At 40.6% G+C, this 26,862-nt stretch overlaps 1 protein-coding gene across 13 annotated transcripts in view; it reads right to left on the minus strand.

Moving 5' to 3' along the window:
* Positions 1 to 26,862, minus strand: part of NCKAP5 (NCK associated protein 5) — a 963,823-nt gene that overhangs the window by 547,045 nt on the left and 389,916 nt on the right. The window lies entirely within an intron of this gene.

Below are 26,862 nucleotides of genomic sequence, written 5' to 3' on the forward strand. Positions count from 1 at the left end.
ATTGGCACAAATATCAACTGACTACAAAAATAGAGTAACATGATATTCTTCAGTGTATAGTTTGTGTCCCAAACTAAAATACAAAACTATGTCATAATAATGCTTGTTTTAGATTTTAAGTGTATGTTGCTTTTGGCTGACCTTATTATAAAGAAAGTCAAAAGCAATCACTTTTAGGGTCCTTTGAGAAATCACCCTTCATTCCCATCTTAAAAACAAAGTCAGAAGCATAAAGCATGGATTCTTCTATAATTAAAGTGCAGCCCCATTTTTTAAATCATGAAAAAGAGTTTCAATTGATAGAGGGCGGGTCCACAAAGTTGTACCTGGAGAAAACCTTTTCCACAAGTCTGTTTTGAACAGAAAGGCAGCTCTTGTTGAATCTGGGATATGTGACAAGATTCTCACAACAAAGCAAGTCTGCTTCTAACAGACACTAGATTGAAGCATTACATAGCATTTCATGCAATGAAATGGAATAACTAAGCTACTGAAAAAAAAAAAATACTTCCTTGGTAGCTACCACGAAGCAGTGAAGGTAGCAAGAGAAAAAAAAAATGCTGTGACAGCATTTTCTTTTGATTCAGCCCAGTAGCTACGGAAACTATCTTTTAAAGAGCAATTGGTGCTCTTCCCTGCAAACCATATGAAATAAAACTATGTCTTAGCCTCACGGATTCCATGGTTGGAGGCTTCATTTTTCAACACGTTCAACTTATGTAAGCTCAACTCGAGCTTTAGCTCAGGTATTTGCAAGTTGAAGCTATCATATTTGACTGATACTGTGGATTTAAATTAGAAAACCCATGAAGGTGTTTCTGGATAAAGCTGCAAGGAGTCATAATGCTCAAATGAGGACAAGTAAACGTTTGTTAAATCTGCTTGATGTGCTCCAAGAAATGTAATGTTTGCTTCTTTCTATTTCTCTCTCTCTTCTTCTTCTATGAGGTAAGAACGGATGGAAATTCCCAACACTTGCCATGTCATCAGCCCAAGTGTTTTCTTTCCTGTGGCTGTACATACACCATAGGTGATGAGTGGCAATTCAGGGTCAAGAGTTTCCTCCTGATTTAAGATTTTTCTTTTGTGGCTCCCTCAATAGGAAAATTGTAGGCAAGCTAAAAAAGAGAGCAAGTCTATGGTCTGGCTTTTTTGCCTACGTGAATTTTAATCATAAACTATTTGAAATGGAACTCTCTTCAGAAATCTATTTCTAGACTTATTCACTCTAATTCTTTAAGGTTAACCATTTTATATCCTTAATGATATTCATTTTTTCTTTTGAAACACAATTTCATAAAGATGGATATTCTGTGTGCTCATTTTCCTACTCTAAATACCACCTTAATTCATCTTCATTGTGTCTTACTCTCTTCAGTCAAATCCCCTCAGAATCTATTCTTTTTTTCAGCATACAACCTTCTCTTATCAAAGAATCCAATTCTAGAATTTTCAAAATTATAATTGAGTAACTATTACCTTCAAACATGCATGACTTTGTCTGATTGAATTGGTCAGTGTCATCTTTCTCTTTAACCTCCAAACAATCTCACAAAACGTATCAAAGTATCACAGCCTGTTTACAGAATCTTACTTTGTGCACGGTTAGCATGACACTTAAAACATTAAAGGCTGTGGGAAAAAAAAGACATTATAGGCTGTGTATGATACAAAAGATAATCCTGAAGAACAATGAAGTACAAGATTTAAATGACATTAAGAATGATTATGAAATAAGAAAATTGAGACTATATGCTTAAAGCATATATGTTCAAATGCTTAAAGCATTTGATCCATTGAACAAAACAGAGTCAGAAACAGACTCACACATAGACAGTCACTTGATGTATGACAAAGATGACAAAGCAAAGTTTTGGGAAAGAACAATCTTTTCACTATATGATTTTGGGTCAGTTGGAGGGAAAAATGACTTTTTATCCTTTGGCCATATCACAAACCAAAATCAATTCCTAAAGGACTACAAATATAGAACTAAAAGGCAACATAACACAGCTTCTATGAAAACAAAACCAAACAAAACAAAAACATAAGAACATGTATCTTCAGGATTTGGGAATAGGCAAAGGTTTCTTAAGGAAGACACAGCAGGTACAAAGCATAAAGAGGGAAACTGACACAGGGGATTTATGAATAGTAGGGATACCTCTTCCTCAAGAGGCACATTCAAGAAAAAAAGGTAACCCATGGAGTAGGTATATGTATGTATACATATTATATTATATTATATTATATTATATTATATTATATACATTATATATTAAATTAAATATATATATTTGCAATACCTATATCCAATTAAGGACTTGAATCCATACCATATGAAGAACTACTAAAAATTAACAAGAAAAAAAAAGATATAACCCAAAAGAAAACCATGAAAATGACTTGAACAGACATATCACAAAAAAGAATAACTAAATAGTAAGCAACCAAATGAAAAGGGCCTCGACTTCATTAGTCATCAGGGAAATGCAAATAAAATCACAGTGCAATACTGCTATTACCCACCATACTGGCTAAGATTAAAAAAAAAGAAAAGAAAATATTAAGGGTCTGTCAGCAAAGATGTGAAGAATACAGAACTCTTGTATGCTGGTAGTGGGAGTGTAAATTGGCACAATCATTTGGGTGAACTGGCAGCATCTATTAAGTTGAACACATATACTCAGGAGCCAACAATTCCATTCTCAAGAATATAATCATTAGAAATATGAAACCATGTTTACCAAATACATGTACAAGAGTATTCACAGTAGTTTATACTCCTCAGAAAAACCTCAACCCAGGAAATACCAAAGTGCCCATCAACAGTCAACTGTATAATTAAATTGTGGTATATTCAGTTAGCAGAACACTGGACACCAATTGGAATGATCAATTTCCAACTATTTTCTTTTTTTTTTTTTAATTTTTTTTTAACGTTTATTTTTGAGACAGAGAGAGACAGAGCATGAATGGGGGAGGGGCAGAGAGAGAGGGAGACACAGAATCGGAAGCAGGCTCCAGGCTCTGAGCCATCAGCCCAGAGCCCGACGCAGGGCTCGAACTCACATACCGTGAGATCATGACCTGAGCTGAAGTCGGATGCTTAACCGACTGAGCCACCCAGGCGCCCCAATTTCCAACTATTTTCAACAATAAAGGCAAATATCATAAATACAACATTGAATGAAAAAAGAGAAAACAAGAATCAAATGTTGAATGACTCCATTTTTATAAAGTTCAAATGCAGGAAAACCAATATATGCTTACAGAAATCAGGATAGTATCGACCCATGACTGAAATGGTGAGGTAGTTTCTTGGGGTATTTTCCTTGACTAGTTACATTGGTGTTTCCACTTTGTTAAAAATCAGTGTGGTAATACTTTTGATGTGTATGTGGTTGTGGGTCAAAAAGTTTTCAAAAAATTAAAGGCACCATTCCCATTTTCAACAAACATAATTTTAAAGTCAGAGCACAGAGAGAAAAAACATGAGAATGTTTTTCAAGCAACACAGCACAATTAGTATCAATCAGCACATATTCAGCAAGCTCCTATACTCTTGGCCAGTATTTTAGGAATGATGAAAAAAAATTATAAACATAGGGGGAATGTCCGGCTTTCCAAAAGTTTATAAGTCAAGAAAAAGAACTAAGATTTAATTTTAATAAAGAAACAAAATAGAGAATAACAACAGACACTAGTTGATTATAATGCTGGGGCCCACAGCTATCAGACTTTCCCCTGGCTGTGCTACAGGGACTGGGAAAGAAAGAAAGGGACTGGGATTGAAATGACCAAGAAAGGCCTCATGGAAGATGTGGTCATAAGTGTAAAATACAGACCAGGGCAGTGATAAATTAATAGTCTGGAAGAGAAATGGGAATGATTCCAGGGAAGGAGAATCCTGGAGCAGATGAAAAGGAGACAGTAGGGAAGAAAATACTCAATAACAAACTGTATTCTGGTAGAGACAAATAGCAAAATCATTGTCCACCTTCCGATGGAATAATGACTTGAAAAAAAGCTTGTTAAAAATGTACTTATTCATTCAACTATAATTATTGTAATGTTATGGAGACTTTTCAAATTATGGGTCACAACATATCAGTGAGGAGTTCCTCAATCCAGCACTCCTTTCAACATCATCAAATGAATTTGGAATTTAACCATGTCCTGCATTCATTGCTTCCCCCTTGCTCTAGATCACAAATGTTGAGACCTTGCAAAATCATTGACATCCCATGTATTATTTAATGTAGTGTCGGTATGTATTTTTAAACTGTGTTCCATTTGGAAACACCTAATATGCATAGCCCTGCCCTAAGAAGGGTCAGGTATTTGGCTATTTGGGGAAGGATTTTGAGTTGGCTTCCCTTAAACTATCTTGATAGTTGTCATGTTTCTACATCAGTTTCACTCTATAAATCTAGCTTCAGGAAGGCTAATGGCTATTTGATGATAGAGCCATTAATGATGTGGATATTAAAAACTCTGACAAATGTAAAAAATATTTTTTACATAGAACAATTTTATTCTGTATTAATTTCCTGCCCCCTCACAATTTTGCAGCCTTCCATTAAAATCACATAAAAATTTCCCAACCCCTTCAAATTTTACAGCATTAAATTAAAATCCCCTAAGCAGCTTCCACCCATGCAGCCACCCCCATCACTTTAAATTAAAAGGAAAACTCACTAGGAACCCAAGGTCTCATGTAGTAATAGCATTCCAATCAGCTACACAAAGCATTTATTGTGGGACAATGTGCATGAAAAAAGACCCATTTAAATATACGAACGCATGTTTTCTTTATAGAAGCTCATACTGGGAGTAGAGAAGACCTTCAATTCATTCTGAATCCTGGAGACCTGGAAGTAGGCAGGCATGGACTACTTCAAGTGCACATTCACTTCCTCTTCTACGTAAATCTGTCTTTCCCCATATCTTATGGTTTCGCAATTTTTCCCCCTCACAACCTATTTTCTGCTGAGGTGACTTAAAGTCATGTCTGTCTCCTGTGACTTGTTCCAGAATTACTCTAAAATACTCGCAAAGATGTTGCTATATTAGGAAAAATGGATGGAAATTCTTAAAGTCCTTTCAGGGACTTTGCAGCTCCTCTGCCAGCCATGTGTTGATTGCTTCCTAATTGGCCCGTCACGTTACTGATGGAGTGTTCAAAGCAGTTTAGGAATTTATTCCCAAAAGCTGCATGGATATTCTAGATAAATTATTATCTTACTGCCTAGTTGGAAAACATGCTCAATGCTAAAAGGGAAGTGGTAATGAACTTGTCAACGTACAGTTGCTTTCATATTAGGTAGTCAGTCACACAACTTCTTCTAACGTCTTTAAGCCATTTTCAGAAGATGGCAGAATTATAATGCTGCACTAAGAGGGTGAGTTGATATGCACTGCTTCTCCTTGAGATGAACTATTCCTAAATATATACCCAATCATGCAGGGGTATGCATATTCCACCTTCTGCCATTTGCTCCTTAGATTTCTTTTTTTTTTTTTTTTTTTTTTTTTTGTCCTCTTCCTTAAACAAAACCACACAGGGCTCCACCAAACCAAAAGCAACCCACTGTTTCTGGACAGAGGTAGTGAGCATGTGCCCTACTCCCACACTCCCCTCCCATGGCCTTCCTCTACAGTGAGGTACATGGGACACTGACACGTGAGACAATTTCAGAGGAGGAACTGTTGTATGATGGAAAAAAAGGCAGGAGTGGAGCCAAGAGCCCTGGTTTCTAGTCCAAATTCTGACACCAGGTAGTGATGTGTCATTGGGCAACACATTTGGACTTTTTATGCTTTAGCTTTCTATTTTATAAAATTCAGGGGTGAGACTAGATAACTGCACTGCACTCCAGCTTCAAAATTCTGTTTTATATTTAGTTGAATAGTTTACACATTTGCAATGACATCCTTTACTAAGATGCACAGGGCACATATCAAAACCTTGACTCATTCTGTTTATTTTTCTACCAGATCAACAGACTCAACCCTCATCCCTGGAAGAACCAATTTCCTATTTCCTAAATTCCAATGTATACCTTCTCATTTACAACAGAAATAATCTCTTCACTACTGAGTTTTAGACTTGGCACTACCCAGTGATGTTACTCAGTATCTTACTTATGTTTTTCTTTCCTTAAGTTCTGTCAAGGAAGATACCTCTAAGTTCATTTGCCCTGAATTATGGATTTTCATTTAGTCACCCTCTTCCCCTGCAGCTCACAATGTGCATCAAATCCCTAATGCCTTCATATTCCCATTTAGGTAGCTGTGGTTGGAAAAATAATGCACCCTTCTCCCCAAAAAAGACGTCTACATTGTAACCATCAAATTTATGGATTTGCTAACTTAAATGAAATAAAGGACTTTGCAAGTGTAATTGAGTTAAGCATTTTGAGATAAGGGAGATTACCATAGGTAACCAAGGGAGGATTATCTACATGTCCTTTTATTTATTTTTTAAGTTTATTTATTTGAGAGAGAGAGAAAGAAAGTGAGTTTTGATCCCACAAACCACGAAATCATGATCCAAGCTGAAATCAAGAGTTGGATGCTTGACAGACTGAGCCACCCCAGGTGCCCCAAGTATCCTTTTAAAAAGGATGTGAAAAAGGGACACCTGGGTGGCTCAGTAGGTTGAGCGTCCTACTTCAGCTCAGGTCATGATCTCATGGTTCCTGAGTTCGAGCTTCATGTCAGGCTCTGTGCTGACAGCTCAGAGCCTGGAGCCTACTTTGGATTCTGTGTATCCCTGTCCTTCTGCTCCTTCCCTGATAGTGCTCTGTCTCTGTCTCTCAAAAATAAAAAAAAACAAACATTAAAAAAGTAAAAAAAAAAAAAAAAAAGGATGTGAAAGAGTCAGAGTCACAAAAGGAAATGTGACTCTTCTCCACGGAAGTGAGATCAGAGTGATCCCACTGCCAGAAGAAGCCATAATCCAAGGAATGTGAGCAGCCTGTGGAAGATGGAAGGGCAAGGAGTGGATCTTCCCCTAGAGCCTTAAAAGGAACATAATGCTGCCAACCACTTGATTTTAGGACTTCGACCTCCAGAATTGTAGGATAATTCATTTGAATTGTTTTAAGCGATTAAGTTTGTAGTAAGTTGCTAGAGCAGCAATAGGAAAATATCATAGTAATTATTAAGCTTTTTATCTTTGAATCCCCCCAAAAGAGATAAACCACATCCCCCATCACATCCTGTACCTCTACCAGTTCTAGCCATGGCTTGGATGTAAAAAATAATATATCCAAAGCCTGTATATCTACGCTGGAGTAGAAAACATCGATGCAGATATTCATGTGGAATACAGAGAAATGAGGAAGGAAAAGAGGAAGAAATGAGGAAATATTTATCACCAAACTACAAATATAGCTGTCAGACAAAGGTCCCAAATGAACAGATGAAGGGCTTATTGAGTTTGTTCCTGAGGGATACCTCCTTAAATGCTGTGTGCAGGCCCACCATAGTCCTGGCCCTGGGAGCCACTTCCCCATTCCATACCGCTGAGGGCACAATGGTAGTAAATTTTTCTGAAGTGGGAAAATAACTTCCGGGTAAACCCAGCCTGGGCAACCAAGGATCCCATGGCCCATGGCCCCAAGTGTCCTCTTAAGTCAGGGAAGACACAAGGAGGACCAGAGGCGAGTGTCATGAAAGCAGAGGTCCCAGTACATACTGTGGGGATCACTCCAGTCCGTCTCCAGCCTTGCTACAGAGCTGAACTCCAGCTGGCCATCAGCAAACCCCTGCTGAGCACTGACTCTGCATGCTGTACTGTGTTCCTCGCTCTTGGAAGCAATGCCACCAGGGAGTCTTTAGCCTGGCATAACACTCTGCTAGACGGGACCCACATTAAAAGGACCTGCTGACCCATACCTCTTACTTTAGCCCCAGAGCAGCCAAACCCATCATAAAGATGTTCCTCCTTAGCATTCTTCATGCTTTTTCTCATCAACCTTATGTCCCACCTCAGAGCATATTTCTGGCTCCTCTGGCTCTAGCTTAGATGTCCTCCAGCTGACACCACCTCTCTCTGTCACAAAAACTCTATGCTAGGCCAGATAATGACCCCCACCCATCAATATGTCCCCAGCCTAGTCCCTGAAACCTGTGCAAATCACACATGGCAAAAGGGAACTTTGAAGATAAAATTAAATTATTGCTCTTGAGATGGAGAGGTGATCCTGGGTCATCCAGGTGACCCAAATTTTATTACAAGAGTCCTTATAACAAGAGGAAAGCAGGAAGGTAAGTGTCATAGAGGAGGTGTGACCATGGAAGCAGAGGTCAGAGTGCTCTAACGGCTGGAAGGGGACCAGGAGCAAAGGAATGCAGGTGGCCTCTGGAAGCTGGAAAAGACAAGCAAATGGATTCTCCTCAAGAGCCTCAAAAAAGTACGCAGCCCTGACAACACCTTTATTTTAAACCTGAAAAATCCATTGCAGACCAATGACTTCCAGAACTATAAGACAATACATGAGTGCCATTGTAAGCCACTGCATTTGTGGTAATGTGTTACAGCAGCCATAGAAAACTAATACACTCTCTAAGACTGCTCTGGATACCACCATGCCCAGCCTGACCTGATCTGAGCATGCTTCTTCCTTTGTTCTCTTGGTCCTTCAATTAAAAAATGACACAAACACAGTCTCTATGTTTATAAGCTATCTGACCCCAAATCAACTCCAGTCAATGCTATGAGAGCTCCAGAGGAGGCATGTGATGTCTGCTATGGATCTAATGTTTGTGCTCCCCAAAATTTCATATGTTGAAGCCCTAATCCCCCATGTGAAGGTACCTGGAGGTGGGGTCTTTGAGAAATAATAATGAGTCATGAAGGTGGACCCTTCATGAATGTGATTAGCATCCTTACGAAAGACGTGATGAGAAGGCAGCCAGGAAGACATCCTTCCCCAGACACCAAATTGTTTGCCAGCACCCTAATTTTGGATTTCCAGCTTCTAGAACCATGAGAAATAAATGTCTGTCACTCAAGCCACCCAGCCTGTAGTATTTGTTATAGTGGCCCAAGCTGACTAAGACAAGGCACATGGTCTTGTGCCTTGACCTAGGAGGGCCCTGACCTAGCCAATGGAGGAAGGAAGTTTAAACTAAGACCTAAAGATAAGGGTTACACAAGAGAAGAGAGACAGGCAGCCAGCAGTGTGCTTTCACAAGCTAAGGAAAGAGAATGGGGGCAAAGGAAAGCAAGAGGAGAAGGCAGGGCCCAATCAGGCCCAATGCTGAGGCCTCAGCAAGAGAGATTTTTTTTTTTGTTCTAATTCAACCTAAGTGGGGAGGTTTTAACCAGAGGAATGACAGGAGATCTGCAAGAATCAGGTTCCTGACAGGACATCAGAGAATAGAGTCTACAACACAAAGGAAAACAATGGCTTCAAGCCTTTGAGTGTTTGATGAAATGTGTAAATATTTCCTACAAGGGACTGCTCATTAATCTGCAGCTATGTGATCGACCCTTAGCAGAAACAACTCCTCTCCTGCTGAGCTCACCAGTAAGCAGTGTCTTAAGGAAGTAGGATGGGGAGAGAAACACGCCATGGAGCATGGAGAAAGCATGCAGCCAGGATGGGCCCTGGGAGGCCAAGCCCCGGCAGGAGCTTAACCTGGGGTGGGCCAGCTGGCAAGCAGCCCAGGCCCCAGATGAGTGGGGACGGTTAGAGCAGGACCACCCACCTCAGCCACTTCAACAGGTCACTGCTGGCCAGAAGCCTGCATGGCTGGGACTTCTGTCTCACCTGGCACTCACTGCGGGAGTGGGAGTGATGCTTTCCTTGGCTGAATTCTCAGTCTCACAGTCGAGATGAAGCTGGGTACAAGCCACCCTTCAGGAGTGCTAAGAAACAGCACCAAACGATCCTCCAGATACCTCGAGGAGGGCAGAGGATGAGGTCGGCTGTTCCGGAGGCCAGCTCTGCCCTCCTGGGTATTTTGCTGCCTGCTAATTTCCCAGTGGAAAAGACCCCATGTGGGAAACAAATCTTCTCAGATTTATTTTTATTAAAGTTGAAAGCAAATATCTGCTGCTAGTCATAGAGCAACCAAACAGAAGACAGACAAATGTATGTATTTTGACCCAGACCCTAAAACTACCATTGAGCTCCCAAAGACAGGTCAGGCCTTCCATGAATATGTTGGTCCTTATTTGGTGACATGGCTCTCACCTCAGCAGGCTCAGGGATCTTAAGGAGGTCAACAACACTAACCACAATATCCAGTACATGAAAGATGACCCCCACCCCCAAAAGCATGGAAAAGCACAGAAGGCACCATACCCAACTTCTAAAGCAGAAGTTTGCTACCCACTAAGAATTTAGATGTGAAGTTTAGAAAATGCAAATAAACTCAGTGCATATAAAGAAACATGAACTCTTAACATTTATTTTTAAAAGCTTATTCTTTTTAATAGCAATGGAGATCAGACATGATACAAAAGCAGAGTTTCTGCTCTGTGAATAATCCACTGCATTTTGTTTATTTGAGTGGTTCTCTGAAATGGAGGCCTTAGATCCCAAAAGTAGGAGGAAGTCTCCTCATATTTGGCCTTGGCCATAACCCATTAAAATATTATTCTAATTTCTTTAGAAAAAAATTATCTCACAGACCTTGAGTTCAAGAATTAGAAGTACATAATGTAAGGGGAAGTTAGCTGCAGTAAGTTAATAATGCCCCTCCAATACCTGAAGCATCATTATTCACAAGATGATGACAGTCTAATCCCCACATCTGCTGATTAAACAAACAAGAGAACAGAAGCTTGGTTTTCAGGCTGGAGAGATGTTTATTAGTAATGGGGAGAGAGCTCATGGCAGTAAAGATTCCTGAGGAAAGTTCTAAAATCACTTTTCCAGAGATCTTTAAAAAGAAGGAAGAAATGTGTATGTTCAGGTCAGTTTTGAGGGACCCATGCCTAGAAGCAATTGAAGAGAGGGGAGACTCTTTGAGCTTTGCATTCTCAACACACAACTCTCTTTCTTGTTGCAGCCAAGCAGACACACAAAAGCCTAACCTTCCAACAATGTCCCAAGTCAGAGACATCTCATCACTGGCTGAAGCTCGGCCCCTCTCTGCACCAACAGACACCAACAGATCAGACCATAAGAGGTCTGTGAGCAAAGCTTGCCATGTTATGGTCACTTTTAAACTCCAAGGATATATTTCTTCTGCCCTGATGTTGATTTAGGCAAAGGAGGGTACACTAACATTCTCCAGCATTCTTGGCGGAGTGAGCTCAAACATTTCCTTTATGGCCCAGAGGTATCCAGAGTCAGGCTGCCCAGGAGCACCACCAAATGGAGAAAAGTGTCTCTTCAATAATGTCAACCAAAAAGAGAGCCCAGAAGGCTTCTAGAGTCCTAGTGTATGGTACCTACAAATTTAAATTTGGGATTGACTTGCTGCTGGTAGAGTTCATGTCCTGAATAATCTTCTGAAGCAGCCATTTACAAAAGCAAGCCACAATCTTTATCACTCTTCTTAACCAGATAGCAGTCCTGGGGTGCGTCCGCAGACTACAACTTTGTTGACATGTGAGGTGAAGACTTTGCCAGCAGCATTCTGGACAGAGGGATCCATTCACACCCCCAGTCCTCTGACAGGATAACTGATTCAGTATTTCAGGGTACAGATGCCATCTATCTAAAGCTGCCTCTCTCTGAAGTGGGCATCCGTAACATCATTCCTGGTGCAAAAATCAAGCAAGCAATCCCCAACTTTACCCATTCATTTATGATGACACAAAGTACACTGATAATGCTCAATGCATTTCAAAATATAATCTGTGTTCAGCTCTGTGGCCTGAGAAAGCAGATTCCTTAAGAAATACAGGAAAGGAGGAAAAGAGAACAAAGATATCTGGGATGTCTAATACATGCAGGCACTCTGCCGGACCTTTACATAATTTACTTCTTTTAACATTGATGACAAGCCTACAAAGTGGTTAAGGCAAGTATATTCTTCCACCTTTCCTGGAATAGACAGTGTGTGTTTGTGTGTGTGTGTGTGTGTGTATGTATGTATATAGATACATATATATACACATATATCCCACAAATAAAACAAATGAAAGCTGTAAAATAGAGAAGTGAAGGGCTGGAGCTCACAACGCAGACAGTTGTAGAATTACAAAACATCCTGCGAGCTCATGTCCTATCTAGCACCCTAATTGTCTTTTCAATACCCTGCACTCATGAGAATCACTTGACACTCACACCTCCTACCACCGCCACCCCCCGCCCCTTTCATCACACTGACCCCTCAAGTGGAAGCAATATGGACATGTGATGTCTGAGGTGCACAAGCCCTGGGTTGGAACTCTATTTCTGTGTTTTCAAGCTTTGTGCCATTGGGAAGGTCACGTGAGTTCCTAGTCCCAGTTTCTTTATCAAATGAGGATATAGGGCAAAGCCATGTGTACTACAGTGAGAGAAAAAGGGCAAAATGCATGCAAAAATGGCTTAAGATTATAAATTCAGATATGATTTGATATTATCACAAAATCCCTCCCAGACATGTTCTACCAGCTCCTCTACCACGTGAACCTCATAGTGACAGAAAATGCTTGACTTGAGCATGTTCTTTAGAAGAGCAACCATTAATTCCATTAATTCATAGAGTGGCAGAGAGCTAGACAGACATCTATCATATTCATGGCTCCACTGCAAAAGCCTGAGAAAGATATCCCTACAACTTTTACATGACAAGCAGGACTCTGATAGTTGGTTTCTAAAAATGGTCCACCAATAACTCATAGTTCTAGGTATTCATGCCCTGGTTTAGGCCCCTCTCTCACTGAAAATACATTGGTCTTGTGAATCACTATAACCTATAGAACATGGCAGAAGTAACATCCTGCCACTTCCAGGATTTAGCCTTAAGGAAGTCTAGGAGCTCTTATTTTTGCCCTGGGTCAGTATATAAGAAATCCTCCTGGAGCGCTGAGATGGAAAAATAACATGAATCACATGGAGATCTAGAAGTTTTTATTTTTTCCCTGAGTCACCACATAAGAAGTTCTGCTAGAGAGACGGGATGGAAAAATCACATGGAATGAGACCAATCCAGCCATATCTGCAAGCCAGCTGAGCCCAGCCTTCTAGTCATCCCCAACAAAGCACCAGACATGCGGGTGAGCCATCGTCAGTCCAGCCTCAAGGTGATTACAGCCCCGGCCAATAACATGAGGAACAGAAGAAATACCCAGCTAAGCCTAATCAACTTTCAGACCTGTATGAGGGAGTACAATAGTAATTGTTTTAAACCCTAAGTTTGGAGGTTCCTTATTATGGAGTAATAGATAAAAGTAACAATGAAGAGGATGGAGAGAGCTATCACCATTTGAACATTCACTATATGCCTCACCTTCTACATACATCATCTAAATTAATATTCACTACCATAGTGTAAGAAGGGCATTAAGACACCAATTTACACACGACATTGGGTGAGGTTGAACTCTCCAAGGCCAGGTAGAGATGGATTTGAAATCAGTTGTGATTGCTGAGCCCATTTTCTCAGGAACTGTGTTAACATTTCTCACTAAACATGTTACATAATTGTTGGTCTCTATTAAAGAGGGAGAGTATTGGGTTAAACAAACAAAAAAAAGGTTGTTAATTACTAGACATCTATTTTAAATAATATAAATGGAAGCCATGTGTTACAAGGAAAATAGCTTTCAACTAGGAGTCTGGAAACTTGAAATCACTAGCTGTGGGAAATTGAACAAGCAATTCAATTACCGAAAAAAGTTTCCTTTTATAAAAGATGAAAATAATAAAATGTTTTCTTAGATTTTTGTGGGTGCTATGGGATCAAAATGAAATAATGAGTATGAGGGACTTAGGCAAAGAAAAAAAAAAGTTTTCTAGAAATATGAAGAATTGTTGCTGAATTAACCGAGCTGTCAAGCACTTCACAGTTATCCCAGAAGTTCTCAGTTCCACTATTTGTATTTTCTTGCTTTCTTTAGGGATGAATGTTCACATAAATACTGGTCTGTTTTCAGAGCTTTGAAACACATCGTTTTTTTTTTTTTTTTTCAAATGGGAAATAAACTCAAAGACAACCATTTAATACATTACTTATTAACATTTTTGGAAGCAAAGCTAAAAAGCAGAAATCCTTGGGCTTCTAGTAAATGGCTATATTCCCCATTCCTTTGATCCATTGATTTATTTGAGTTTTGTCCCTCGGGGAAAACTAAGGTGTAAGCAATGGCTTTAGGGAATGTGTGTCCAGAATACTCATAGTCCTAACATAGGGTGAAGGAAGGTCTAGTGATACTGGATACCAGAAATTAGTACAAAATATAGCATGGCTATGTTGACTGGCAAAAAGTGAATATTTGGACTTACCTGCTGTTCTTTCAAATGAAATGAGATATAAAAATCCTCATAAAAACAGGCCCTTTGCCCTTTGGGCAGTCAGTGGCACCCAAGAGCACTAAGAGTCCTCTGAACTATCCATTTACCATTTTTTTTAAGTTTATTTATTTTGAGGGAAAGAGAAAGAACATGAGTGGGGGAGGGGCAGAGAGAGAGAGAGAGAGAGAGAGAGAGAGAGAGAGAGAGAGAGAATCCCAAGCAGGCTCTGTGCTGTGCTGGCAGCACAGAGCCAGATGCAGGGCTGAAATTCACAAACCGTGAGATCATGACCCAAGCCAAATCAAGAGTCAGATGTTTAACTAATTAAGCCACACAGGTACCCAGAGCTTTTGTTTTGGAAAGCAGATGGTGTCACTGGTAGTCTCACCCTTTTTTTTTTTTTTGTATTGGAAGAAAAATCTAATACCAAAATAAGATAATCAAGAGTTGTAGTAATGAACAACTTATGTATCAACTCCTAAGTAAAACATGACAGTGGTAAGGAACATGATTTTTATTAAAGGTTCAGTCAGTTGAGCATCCGACTTAGGCACAGGTCAAGATCTCGCAGTTTGTGGGTTCGAGCCCTGCGTTGGGCTCTGTGCTGACAGCTCAGAGCCTGGAGCCTGCTTCGGATTCTGTGTCCCCCTCTCTCTCTCTCTGCCCCTCCCTCACTTGCACTCGCTCTCTCTCTCTCTCTCTCTCTCTCTCAAAAGTAAATTAACATTTAAATTTTTTTAAATAAAAAAATAAAAATAAAATTATATTCTTCCCCAAACCCCAAAGCATATACATTTCTATTATATGAATAAACTAAATATTGTGGTTTCTATTTAAAAGTGGAAGGAACAATGGGTATATTAAGACTATATAAAACATTCAGTCTAATGCCCTATTAAAAACTTTCAAACAAACTAAGGGTGAAGTTAGAAATATAGTTTGATCTATTTGGTTTTAGATGTGTGATTTAGTTTGTGGGAAATGGTACTCATCTGTATATTAACATAATATGTAAGATACATGTGTATGTTTATACTTATGTGATATTATCTCTTGTTCACTGAACAAAATGGAAACTTACACTCTCTTCTTAAACTTAATTTTGTAAAAATAGAAACTATGAGAAGGAGCTAATTAAATCCTTCATTAAAATTAAGAACCCCATTAGGAAAAGTTGTGCCCACAAAACAACTATTGTACAGTGATTATGGTTGATTTGGCATGTCTTTGTTCCAACCTTCTTAAAATGCTGTTACAATTGCTTTTTTGTTATAAACATTAATAATACACTGTTCACGTTTGCTTTTATTTTTATCAAGTAACATGTATAACACTCTGAAAAATACTCTTAAATTTATATGTCAAAAGACAAGGTCAACATTCTTTTTTTTTAATTTTTTAAAAATGTTTATTCACTTATTTTGAGACAGAGAGAGAGAGAGAGAGGGAGGGAGGGAGAGAGAAAACAAGCAAGCAAGCAGGGGAGGGACAGAGAGAGAGGAAGAGACAGAGAATCCTAAACAGACTCCAGCACGTTGTCAACACAGAGCTGACAAGGGGCTCAATCCCATGAAACATGAGATCATGACCTGAGTGGAAATCAAGAGTTGGATTCCTAACCGACCGAGCCACCAAGGCACCCCTGCAAAGCCAATGTTCTTAAAAGCACATTCACCTGTGGAAACAACAACAACAAAAAAAACCCATGAAAATCTTGAGTGTGTCGTAACTTCTAACTAGAGAATAAATATGGCCACATGAACCATTAGAGATCATTGTTTTGCATTCATTACCATTCTACAATTAATGAAAAAAACATAAAAACATTCTACTGTTTAAAAAAAATCCCTGTCTAGATTTAGCACACTAGGGGCCATGGACAACTGTGCCCAGACAGAGAACTCCTTCTAAGCTGTGCCCCTCACCTCCCATTTCCTTCATCTGCCACACCTTATCTCTTAGATTCACAGGGCGATAGCAGGCCATTTTATGCTAACTAAACAAACAACAACAATAGCTGGACACATCATAATAATTCCTTCACAGCCAACAGTCTGTAACACACTTATGAAGAATATACAATCACTACTCAGGAAAGGAAAGGAGGATTTTTGCAATTATGCAGTGAATTTAGCCAATGAAGACAGCCAAATGAAGAATTCAGGGACCAACATGACCTTCTTTAGCCTCAAGGAGTCACCATGCTCAATGACACTGCTGCATCTACACAGTGTAAGTTAATTTAACAATAAGACACCAATGGGCAGAGATCCATCCAGGAAGAAGCAGAGAGAAATACAATTCAGGGTTTTCAAGGCCATGAGAAGTACAAATAAGCAATATAACTGGAGAATCACAAGGATTCAGACACTTTACGGAATTCCACACAACAAAAGAGAAAAATACTCAGAAATGTTCACACTAATAATGGCAAGTACTCTGAATCATTTGCAAGCTTCCAAACACACGAACAGGGTTATAATAGGTGTAGGAATGGAAAGAAGTAAATACAGAGAATAAATGAGTTATTAAGCATTTAAATGCATTTATATTCATAAATATGTAAGAAAACTGGGAAACTTATCATAACCAATTATTCCGATGAACAATTCTAGAGAAAAAGCAGTGAAGCTTCTCATTTAATACCACTGCATTATACTACTACCTATTTTGGAAAAGGAGTGTTAAGAACATTTCTCAAAGGCAGAAAATAGTCACAGAAAAAGAAAAAATCATTATTTTGTGTATTCTTAGGTGAACAGCCAAAAGCCAGAAGCATAACTCCCGTGCACAGATTAAATAGAAGGTGAAGACTAACCCTCAGAGACCAAACAGACAAATGATGGGACTCAACACCATGCAGTGACATCTCTGTATCTCTAGGGATGAATAAACTCAGGAGAGCTGACAACAAAATCTGCATGACTTCTGTGTGGTGTCCACTGTCATTTCTGATAAAGCTCCCCGCGATGAAGAAAAACAATAAAAGTAGCCTTGAGCCAGACAAAGAACTAGATTCCCAACAGTGGGGTGCAGGGTCTCTTCCCTGTGCTGCAGACAACCCCTTGGTACACAGAAGCCACTTCCTTCCAGAGGGAGATGTGATGACTGCATGGTGACATTTATGGCAGTATTACACCTGATGTGAGGCTTAAAATAGCAGGGCCATGCTTTAGTCATATTCTCTTGAGGAAACATTTGGACTATAGAACATCCCTCCAAAAAAGGTGCATGTCTACAAAGTTTAGAGTAAGTTCAGGTGTGTGTCTCAAGTTCAGAGTACATCTGGAGTACTTCACTGCTCTTGAGTGTCAAATAAGATACTAGAAATTCAGAAATCCAGAGAGAGTTTGCTACATAAGATTCCTAATGCAAAAGAATCTTAAAGTTTAGAGCCATTTTTCGTTCTCACACCTTGGCAGCTCTTTTTTTTTCTGGTCATTCAAAAAAGAGTAGGGGTTCTCACACTCCAGTAATTCCTGAAATCTACCTTCCTTCCCATTCTCAGGTTGTCCCCTAACCCAGTCCTCTGTATTGCTTGATACAGTCACTCTCCTAATAGCCCTGTGCTCTCCAGTCAGATCCCAATTTACACCATTTTCAGGCTCATTTTCCTAACTTTTCACCCAGATAGCCTGTAATTCAAAATTATCAATGGCCTCCAATAGCATTTCCCAAAGTAAGATCCACAGATATCTGCCCTCCCAAGATGTTCTATTACAAATGAATTCAGTGATTAATAATATTCATGGGGAAAAGGGCACCTGGATGGCTCAGTCAGTTAAGCGTCTGACTCTTGATATTAGCTCAGGTCTTGATCTCAGGGTCTTGAGTTCAAGCCCTGCATTGGGTCCCATGCTAGGTGTGGAGCCTACAGGAAGGAAGGAAGGAAGGAAGGAAGGAAGGAAGGAAGGAAGGAAGGAAGGAAGGAAGGAAGGAAGGGGGAGAAAGAAAGAAAGAAAGAAAGAAAGAAAGAAAGAAAGAAAGAAAGAAAGAAAGAAAGAAAGAAAGAAAGAAAGAAAGAAAGAGAAAGAGAAAGAAAGGGAGAAAGAAAGAAAGGGAGAAAGAAAGAAAGGGAGAAAGAAAGGGAGAAAGAAAGAAAGAAAGAAAAGAAAAGAAAAGAAAAGAAAAGAAAAGAAAAGAAAAGAAAAGAAAAGAAAAGAAAATTGGGGCAATGCTTAGAGATTAATAATGCAGATTAGCATATTAAAGCCTCTGAGAAACTCTGTAGGAGAGAAAATTTTTTTAACTTTTTCTCAGCTTTTCCTACCTTCAACCACAGGGTTGTGTTTTGACTCACACACCTACATCCAGCAGAACTACCACCTTTGGAAGATGGGCTTTGGGAAATGTTAGCCCAGAGGATAAAGTTGATATTGCTTAGCATGCATGCACTGACCCATATTAATGGGTTCCTGATCCACCTCTCCACCTGCTCCCACCTGTCTTCGGGGGCTGCTCAAGTGCCCTCCTGAGAGTCTGAGTGGAAGTCACCTACCTCCTGGCTCGCTCTTTCTCCCTGTTTCCTCATATCCAAGTCCACTGGGGTCAGCTTACATTCTCTTTCCCCCCAGGAGGCCTCTGTCCTAGAAGTCTCAACCACCCCTGCCCTCACTCGTTGCTTCATCTTCCAACTACTTTTACACATATTTCCTTTTTCTATTTCACATGGCAGGGGAGCGGGGGGCGGAGGGAAGGTGGGGAGAGGTTGGTGCCTTTGAGGATATGTCATACTCCACCTGGATAGTATACTCCTTGCAGGCATTTGTATCTTTTTTTTCTAATGTTTATTTATTTATTTTATCACAGAGAGAGAGAGAGAGAGAATGGGTATGAACGCGCATGGGGGAGGGGCATAGAGAGAGGAGAGGGAGAGAGAGGAGAGGGAGAGAGAGGAGAGAGAGAATCCCAAGCAGGCTCTGAAACTCCAGCACAGAACCCGATGTGGTGCTAGAACCCAGGAACTCTGAGATCATGACCTGAGCCAAAACCAAGAGCTGGGACATTTAACCAACTGAGCCACCCAGGCACCCCAGGCAGGCATTTGAATCTCTATAACTAGTTCTATAACTGACTTATATCTAATTGCATTTTATGATGATTTACTATGAATCCATAAAACCCGGGACAAGATCTTGTGCAGTGCAAGTGATCAATAAATATCTTCTTTTTTTTTTAATTTTAATTTTTTTTAACGTTTATTTATTTTTGAGACAGAGAGAGACAGAGCATGAACAGGGGAGGGGCAGAGAGAGAGGGAGACACAGAATCCGAAACAGGCTCCAGGCTCTGAGCTGTCAGCACAGAGCCCGATGCGGGGCTCAAACTCACGGACTGTGAGATCATGACCTGAGCTGAAGTCGGAAGCTTAACCAACTGAGCCACCCAGGTGCCCCTAAATATCTTCTTTTAATGTGTGTTTATTTTTGAGAGAGACAGAGACAGATTGTGAGTGGGGGAGGGGCAGAGAGAGAGGGAGACACAGAATCCGAGGCAGGATCCAGGCTCTGAGCTGTCAGCACAGAGCTGAGCAAAGAGCCCAATGCAGGGCTTGAACTCATGGACTGTGAGATCATGACCTGAGCCAAGTCAGATGCTTAACTGACTGAGCCACCCAGATGCCCCAGAATAAATATCTTTTAATGAAAATAAAGTGGATTTCTCCAAATATTTCAGTACAGAAAGAGGAAGAAGGAGACTATGTCAAGTCAGAATGAAACTCTCAGAGTGACTGAAATTTAGCAGAGTGGGTGAAGGAAGTTCACAAAGCAGCATGAGAATTCCAAAATTTCAACAAAATCATCACCAGTGCTGAAATGTCTAAGGAGAAACCACGGACCTGAGGTCATGTTCACCAAACTCTAAAGGGGACTGTCCTATACAAAAGATATGTTCCCTAATCTGGTCTTAAGGAGACATGATGATTTTCAGGAGGAGAAGAAAACATCCCAAATCAGATATTTTTCTAATTCCTAATACAGTAAATTCCTGTTTCCTTCCTTCTTTCTTTCCACCTGCCCTCTACTCAACACATTTATTGAACACCTGCTAGGCATTCAGCACTGAGCAAAAAAAAAAAAAAAAATATCTGGAAATGTCTCAGGGAAAATCAGAACAAACTATGAGGTACAGAAGAACAAAGGCTCCTACCTTGTGAAAGTCTTAGTGAAATGTAAGTACATTGTAAAACAGTGCATAAGACAACAAGGATGAGATAGCCTGAAATACTATCTTAAAGCTGACAAAAGCAGAAAGTGTGCAGAATCATGCCATTTCAAAGTTGCATGTTTCTTTTGTTTATTTGCTTCTTTTGAGAACTAATAACTTTCTGTCTCTAACTGTTGCATATTAGAATAATGGGCCCTGGTCATAGTCACTCTATGTCCAACATGTTGCCTGACACATGGTGGGCACTTAGCAACAGTCTGATGAGTCACTTACTGGACAAGAAAATGAATAAGGCAGGAAACAAGTCCTTCCAGCTATGTGTAGAAATGCTGCATTTGACTGAAAATTTTGGTGCTGTACGTCCTTTAAATCAGAACACAGTGGATGGTGAGCTGTAAAGAACAATCTATGCCTTCTTGAGTTAAACAAGTTTCCTTTAAAAATACCATTCTGAGAGATTAAAATTCAGATGCACAACAAAATATTTACATAGCCTACATGATTCCCTGTTAATGTTACGGTAATTTAGGCAAATTTACTATTCCTGAGATGAAACCATCACTCCAGAAATTTGGAAGACATTCTATTTCATACAGTTTTAATAGGAAAAAAAATGAAGAGTGACAGCTGAGTTTGGACATTTGTCACTTGGGAGAAGGTGGGGAAAATGGTACTACAATATTATAATATTAATACATTTAGGTAATTAAAAAAAACACAAAACAAGAAGTGATTACAAGTGAAAACAAAAGAGGAACAATCTGGGAGAAGTCAAAATGATGTACATCAGGTAAAATGTGTGTTGTGTACTGTTTGTTGATTGTGCCAGTAAGCTGAACTAATTTTACATTTTACGATGCCACCCTTAGCAATCAGCACAAGCACATGCGTGAGTATAAAACTTGGTATGAATTAGAGAACATTTTGGTAGCCTAAATCCCATGCCATTAAAAGAATAATCATAAAATTATTGATGATAAGGTGGTCTTTAGATTAAGGAAAAGCCTTCTAAGAGAAGGAAGATATTTCCCTGAAGGCATTTGCAATGAACGTGAACAAAGAACAGAAAAAAAGACAGAGATAAATTCCTCACTGGCTAATTAACAAAGCCCAATCTTTTCTTTCTTTCACTTCTACAATGCTGTCAACAGAATGTAGAGGATCAAGAGACTGCAGAACCCAAACATGACCCTAGATAATGTAGTTATTAAATAAATCGCATTCAACATTTCCAAACAATTCATTCAAAGCATTGGCAAAAACCACCTGAAGTAGGCTTATCTGGTAAGGATAACTCTCCCCTTTGCACCCCATAATATTTTGTTAATAACACCACTCTGGTACTTAAGTTTCTTATAATATAATATCTTTATAATGGAGAAAATAACATCTGTGTCACAGACAGCATGACTGCTTCCTTTAATAAAGAATGTGTCTGACACTCATCAGGGCTTAATAAATGACAGGTGTCTTTATTATGATGCTGTTCCTTCTTATTATGTTGTTATCATTATTATTATTTATCATATCAACCCCTGCTCTCTTGGAACTTGAAAGCAGAAAACGAGACTGTGGTTTTCATTTTTGCATTCCATGCAACCCAGCACAGCACCGTTCTCAGGCATTTGATGACTTAATGTTAACTGAAACTTTCTAGGGTTACCATATGGACTAAATTTTTTGTGCCTGAAAGAGAAAATTGGTCATCAGACTTGTAGAAGGAACTTGCTCCTCCTGAAAGTAGCTGCAATTGCTTTAAACTATAACTTCCCTATAATGGTTGTTGTCTGTGAGGTTCTGGGAGATAGTTCAGAAATGAGCTGAATGTGAAAAAGTCTGACTAGGTCCCAATCGATATGAAAATAACACTAAAAGACCTTAGCAGATAGCATATGCTAACCTTCTGTGCATTAGGGACAGTTCTATGTCCTTGATACATGTTAGATTTTACTCTTAAAAACTTACAAATGTATATGGTTTTTTTTTTTTTTCATGTTTTACAGGTAAAGAAACTGAGGTCATTTAGAGAGATTATAATTTTGGCCCAAATCACATCAATAGTAAATGCTATGGGAGTGTGACCCCAGATCTGTAAGACTCCCAAGTTTGAACCCTTAACCACTGAAACATACAATTTTAGTAACACTCTGAGTTCACAATCCATTTACAAGCCACAAACTTACCTCCACAGGAAGTGCTATGACTTCTTTCCAACATCTTCCCACACAGCATAAACTGATTCGTTTCCCTCCCTTTTCCTCAACTCTCCTACCTGAGTTACCTGAGAATCTAGTTACTGGCATCTTCCTTAATGAACTTTGTAGGTTACATTCTCGAAAGCAGTGTGAAACGGCCATGCCCTGAGAAGAGCAACAAATTTGTAAGAGCCAACCTGCTGACCGAGAAGTCTGAGCAGAAGGGGGCATGTAAAACAGAGTTTACATAGGTGGAAGAATAGAATATCCAGGAAGCAACTGCAGTCAGAGACAGCAGCCCTCAGCACTACTTCACTGCAGCAAGAAGGCCTTTCAAACACCCGCGTTCTGCGCCCTTCAAACTATACCTGCAAGAACTCCACAGGACAAAACCATCAGATATTTGAAAAGAAGATGCCTGTTTGCCAGGCATGAAATGCACAGTTCTGCAGAAAAACAAACAAACAAACAAACAAAACAAAAAACAAAAAACTAGGGGGGCTTGGAGCACAGACCCTATTCTCTAAAAGCGCTCCCCAGAAAATACCTATTGAATGAATGGATGAATGAATGAATGAATGATGGGCCCTACATTAGAGAGTTGTGGGGAAGACTGATGACTCTGAACCAGGCTGACATTAACCATCATCACCACAGTGCCAAAATCTCTGTTCCGTTCACACCTCTCGCATTAAACAGGGAAATGTGAGCAGTATGCCTGAGGTTGGGATCCACTGCACCTTCCTCTTGACTTCATCATTTTGAAACCTGAAGCTGCTGAAGTCTGTCAGAGGAGCGCCAATTAGGTCCATCTAATTTCCCAAACATACGTATATTTGTTATGTGTTTTTCATTGACATACAAGTTCTAAACTAAACTGTAAACGAAAATGTTATAATTTCTAAGAATGAAAATAATATATGGCAATGCCAAATACAGAGTAATGGGCTTTGGTAAACAAATTCTCCAGCAAAAAACCTAAGGAGAAAAAAAGGACACTCACAAAACCTACCCATCTAAAAGTTCCCACAAAGCCACATGGTACTAAACAGTAAAAAGCTACTTTGGTCATCTCCATTTCTTCCTAGTAACAGACCTTGCCCTGTGATTACCTCCTTGGCTTATCGGTTAATCTGGTCATACCCACAGCCAGCCTCTGGCCATAATAAGCTCTCAATGATATACTACCTTGCTTGCAAAACTTTGAAGAAAACGTTTCAAAATGACAAGGATGAGTATTATCAAGATGTTTGAAGTGCCAACCAAATTTTATAACTATCAGCCAGCATCCTAAAAATCATTTTTGGCGAAAAGTCATGAATGATATTCACAGCCCAGAAGTGAGAAAAGGCTTCCGTCCATGCTTAAGGAGGAGATGAGAAAATGAACACATCTACATGAAGCCTTCATACGCATTCTCCCTGCAGATGATAAAAAAGCAACACTGCCACTTATCCACCTGAGATATCCCCAGTTCTCAAAATAATGGGTAAAAATGATCAAAACCTTAATTGTCTTCATATGGCTCAGACAAGGCACATAAACTCTTTTATGCTCCCAGCACAGAAAATTGCTTCATTTCTAGAGTAAATATATACTAGAAACTTGCGGATATCTCAAGAATGCCTTGTAGCTAAAGAAAGTAACATCACTGCCTACTCATTTGGCTTAATTTGCTAGTCTCTCAGCAACTTCATGCTTACGCTTCCAACCCCTTTTAGATCCTAGGATGAGGCAACAGTCCAGAACCCTGGAAAGTTGCCGTCTCCAGCAGCCAGCAGTTTACTGAGCCACCATGGTCCCAGGATGGACTTTCTTCCCAGGATGCCTTCCTGGGAATGTGCATGTCCCATGCATTCCACTTATCTTCTCTAAGCTACATTCCAGTAACTAAGCTTCATAAGCTTCTTCTGAATTGTTTATTCTGTGTTCTAAAGCTCCATCCGCTGTTGAGATGATTTGCAAGATTCCTTTTCTTTTCTGTTAAGCAGGATTGGTGAGTATTACCGGGCCTTTAGGTGGAATCACCGCTATTTAAAATTCCTGCTGCCGAGATTAAAGGAGATAAAGCCTGTGAAAGCCTTTTGTAAACTGTAAAGTCCTGCTCATATGTAGTGTGCTGTTATAATATTAGCCATAATAGCAATAACCCCAATCCAGTTGTAACACAGGCTTTAAAATGATAATAGGCATTTGGGTCTTGTCTTTGCTGCATTCCCAACGGGGGCCTACACTGGTGCCCAGCAAGGGGAAGCCTCTCGAAGAAAGTTTTGTTTGGATGCATAAACGGATGACTCTAAAACATCACATACTTGTCCAAATTAATGTCCACAGGCAAAAGGAAGCTAGGCATGACAATTTAGATAATGAAAATACTTGGCAAAAATACTGTGGTGTTGAAAAGAAATACTGCAGAAAAAGTTCTTCTAAAGATAATTCCTTCAGTAATGAAATCTGGCCCTTTGCAATCAGTATTGGGGAGGGCAGGGCGTGGTGGTACAGGTTGGGGCAGGTATTTCCATTAGCCCTGAAAATTTGCCCTAGTTCAGGATAGCTTACAGGAAGAGGCTGCCATCCCAGAAAAAGCCTAGGGTAATAAGTATGAGGGGGTTAAAAGGAAAAAACAAAACAGAACAAAACCCAAAAGCAGCAAAGTCTATCCCAGCAATGGGCTTATTTTCAGGCTCTTTCCAGGGGTGGAAATGACCAAATTCTCTGTGGGAGAATTTTAGAAGTATTTTAGAAAATGCTTTTAGATGCATCTGTGCTAATCACTCTGGTCATTGAAGGGTTGATCTATTTTAAGGACCTGTATGCAGGAAAGGGTGTGGGAAAGAGGTGGAGGATGAAAATAGAAAGGAAGATGGTAGTGTCCAGGAACTGGGGACTCATTTATCCTACTCAACTGAAGCCTTGAAAATAAGAAGGGAAACTCTGGAGTAGCAGCTGGTTACTTAGGAAAGCAAAGGCTGGCACCGAATTTAACCCCAGAAGATGAGGATATCCTAACACCCTTTTTATCTAAGGGGCCGGGTGGGGTCTAGAGGAGAGAAGGAAGAGAGCCTGCTACCTGGGCGGTCTGCAGGGCTCCAGCGGTAGGGAGGGCCTCTGCATCAGCGGCTGCTAAGCTCCAGAAAATATCGTATTTCTGCCCATCAATCAGCATTAAGCTGCTCTGGGGGCTGAGCTTTCGGCACTGGTAGTTGCCAGTAGCAACAGGGCACACACTCCTCACTCCTGGCGAGCTGGGGCGGCAGCAGCAAGGGAGGGGGCGGTCAAGGCTACAGGCTGTGAGCTGGGTAGACAGGGTCAGGAATCCACTGGTGATGGGGGAGGGGGATGGGTGCTAGGTAGAGGCGGGCGTGCCCTGCAGGGGCCAGCCCAGGTAGCGGACCAAGCCACTGGCCTGTGTGGGTGGGAAGTTTTGGGGTTTCTGGTGGCACAGCAATGCCCTTGCCAACCTCAGCAGCCTGCCGTCCCAGCCTGGAAGTGTCTCACTCTGCTGGCATCTGGACAAGAGAGTCAAGGCCGAGAGGGCAGAAGCCAAGCTGGTACTGCTGGTGGGTGGGTTGGGGTTCTAAAGATCCACCCCCTCACCCGCCACCCCTCCACCCTTCAGAAGTCTCTGGAGAATGCCAACGTGGAATTATGTCTGCACGTGTGAGTGTTTTCGTTTGCACTTCCAGCACAAAAGCGAGGCCCCACAGGTGGAAAGGAGGTTGTGCCTCTGTGTGTGTGTGTGTGTGTGTGTGTGTGTGTGTGTGTGTGTGTGGTGCTCGGACTGCGTGTGGACCGTGAGATGGCTGAGGCACACGCACGCGGCTCCCACCCGCCGTCCCGCCTAGGGCGTCAGGGGTGTCTGGTCTCAGGCACTTGGGGAAGAGAGCCAGAACGGCGCGCCACCTCCCCGAACTTCTCCCCCTGCCGTTGGGATCCGGTAAGGTGGGAACGAAGGGCAACGGAGAGGGAGGTGGAGGGCAGAGGTAGACCCAGGAGAGCATAGGAGCGGGCACGGATGCAGGCAGCCCTTAGGCACCAATAGGAAGGACGGAGCTGAAAGGCCAGTGGACAGGCCCGGGCTTCGGGCG

This window comes from Acinonyx jubatus, chromosome C1 (assembly GCF_027475565.1).
Source record: "Acinonyx jubatus isolate Ajub_Pintada_27869175 chromosome C1, VMU_Ajub_asm_v1.0, whole genome shotgun sequence".
Lineage (NCBI taxonomy): Eukaryota > Metazoa > Chordata > Mammalia > Carnivora > Felidae > Acinonyx > Acinonyx jubatus.